This window comes from Saccostrea cucullata, unplaced genomic scaffold (genome assembly GCF_032062105.1).
Source record: "Saccostrea cucullata isolate Sc308-1 unplaced genomic scaffold, CSIRO_AGI_Scuc_v1 ctg13551, whole genome shotgun sequence".
Classification (NCBI taxonomy): Eukaryota; Metazoa; Mollusca; class Bivalvia; order Ostreida; family Ostreidae; genus Saccostrea; species Saccostrea cuccullata.
The window spans coordinates 14,052-16,762 of NW_026920284.1; the positions used below are offsets into that span (position 1 = coordinate 14,052).

Genomic DNA, 2,711 nt, shown 5'->3' on the forward strand with positions numbered 1-2,711 from the left:
TTCCCTGATGGTCCTGCATCTTTGTTAATTTTTACCTCCTTAAAGCACTACAAGGCAAACTTTGATGAATATTGTCATTTATTAATGACGAACAACTAATTACAAATAAACTACCTTAACTACTAAGGAGATCCCAGATAAACGTACAAAGACTTATTGAGCACCTAATTTCACACAAGCAGCGGGATCTCCCTGAAGTCTAAGCAAGACATGATTATCATTGATGAATGTAAATTTAGAAGATGGAAGATCACCAGGTAACATATATACAACAATGGCAGGGGGATCTCCCTGTGATATAAAAAAAAATCAAAAACGTAAAAAAAAAAAAAAAATTAAGGTGGCATATATATCATTATTGTTGTTGTAAACTGCAACTTTTCTCTTCCTTTTTTATAAGTACAAACCAGTAGAGCTACAGTCTCGACAGACACTCTGGTTATCTTTGTTTCTGATATTTAACCATTGCTTTATCCATGTATATCGTTTGTAGGTTGTTGGTTGTTGATATCTAATCACTGCTATATTTATGTATATCGTTTGTAGGTTGTTGGATGTTGATATTTAACCACTGTTAATTTATCCATTTATATCGTTTGTAGGTTGTTGGTTGTTGCGCTGGCTTTTATGGAGAGACTTGCTCAGGTAAGAAATGGTATTATCATAAAAGTCTTCATATGCTTCAACGTTATAAATTGGAGTTAATACATAATATAATGAACTGTTTACAAGTCCTTGCAAAATAAAAGTTACAACTCTCTACATATCTCGTAGACGATTTTGTAATTCAAGAGTAGTGCAACCAAATGTTCAAAGAATTTTGTATGGTCGCATTTTTTTTATTTTTAGCTTGTCAAGGAGGGTCTGAGTTTCCTTGTAACAATAACGGGAATTGCAGTGATGGGTTATACGGCGACGGCACGTGCACGTGTTTCCCAGGATACACCGGAACTTCCTGTCAGCTCTGTATTAACAGTACCGACAATTCAACCACTGAATGTGGTACGTTTTCTTAATATTTTTACACATCCTGATAAAACGTACATGTGTACAATAGATATATGAAGTGATAAGGTATTCAACTGTAATTGAATAAATAAATGACATTTTTTGTAACAATTGAAACACTTTTTTCTATGGTCCAACATTATTACTGTTCTTCTCAATATTGTATGCTGATAAAATGAATTCTAAACACGTTTGTTGATATCGTCTTTTCTTTAGTAGTGTTGTCGTCTTTTTGTTGTTGTTGGGTGCAACAAACAATGCATGATATTTCAAAAATACCTGAAATTTTTCTCAAAAAGAAATTTCAAATATGAATCGAGTCAAAATTTGATTGCCCTTGTTTTAATTAATTATTTTCAGTGACTTCAGCACAAACTAAAAATATTTCATACCCAATCGATGTGTGCATGCGTCTTTTTACTCATTTCTATTTTTTACATTCAATATACAGCTAGATCATGTGCGTACCACAACGGTGGATGTCATGAAAACGGAACGTGTCATGAGTACGCCGGAAGTGTGACGTGTACTTGTCCCCAGGGGTTTGTGGGGGATGGACACCACTGTGTTAGACCCTGCGAGGAGAACAACGGAGGGTGCCATCAGTTTGCTGTTTGCAAAGAACTGGTATCGATGTTTACTGAAACTTCCCACATCTTCACCCCCCCCCCCCGTACCCTCCCCAAAAACATTATTTTTAAATATTTTGAATCGTTTAAAGGGTAACTTCACTTGCGCTAAAATGCAGTTTCAAAAGAAGAACATAATATAATTATATGTACGGGTATGTTTGCAAAAACTTGAATTTTAATCTAGCATTACTGTTTGGCTTTCAAAAACATTACTTTGCGCGTTGTTTAAGCTTTTGTTTAAATCTATAAATAATTTTCTTTTGTTTCAGAATGAAAATTCAACGGAAGTTGATTGTTTCTGTCAAAGTCAATACAAAGGCAACGGGCTTGTTTGCGTACGTGAGAGCTCTTGTTTAAATGTTGTTTTTTTTTCAAATTTTCAGAATTTGATTTATACAAAATTAATTTATTTTTTCAATTTATTTTTTATGTATTTATTTTTAGACGCTAATACCTGAGAAACAATCTGCAAGCATGACGGTTAGTTTGTAATTTTGCGGTATATACATACAGAATTTCTAGACTTTAGATACATACATTCTATATTTTATTATAACAGTAACTTGATATGAAGTTTATGATGATGGCAATAATGATGATGATAGTGATGATGATGATTTATCTTTACTCTATATTTTACAGGCCGGTATAACAGTGGGAGGAATCATTGGCTGTATCATCGTCGTCGGATTAATCTTCTTACTCATCATTGCAATTAGAAGACATAGACATTCAACGGCATTTTTAAACAAGGAGGTAATATATTAAATATATCATGTTTATTTTATATACATTTAAAATATTTAAGTTTCAAGTTATTTTAATTCTAGTTATCTCCCTTAGGCGATAAACTGGATAACAAAAATAAGGAAATATCGGGAAATGCTCGGACTTTGTTCAGTGCATAATTTGTTTTATAATGAGATTTCTCACACTCAGAATTATAAAATTCCCCACAAGCAAAAAAAAAAAACATGGCAATTTAGCTCATTCCCTGTCTGTTACCCTGGATCAAACCTCTCAACCTCTCCAAAGAATTTTGTTGATAAACGAGTACAACAATATATATTT

General features: G+C 33.0%; 1 long non-coding RNA gene across 1 annotated transcript; it reads left to right on the top strand.

Moving 5' to 3' along the window:
- The first annotated feature begins 546 nt into the window (after positions 1-546).
- LOC134246190 (uncharacterized) lies at positions 547-2,396 on the top strand. Its single transcript, XR_009987588.1, has 6 exons — positions 547-645; positions 850-1,002; positions 1,460-1,635; positions 1,910-1,975; positions 2,085-2,120; positions 2,283-2,396. It is a non-coding gene; the product is annotated as an uncharacterized LOC134246190 (long non-coding RNA).
- The last annotated feature ends 315 nt before the right edge of the window (positions 2,397-2,711 follow it).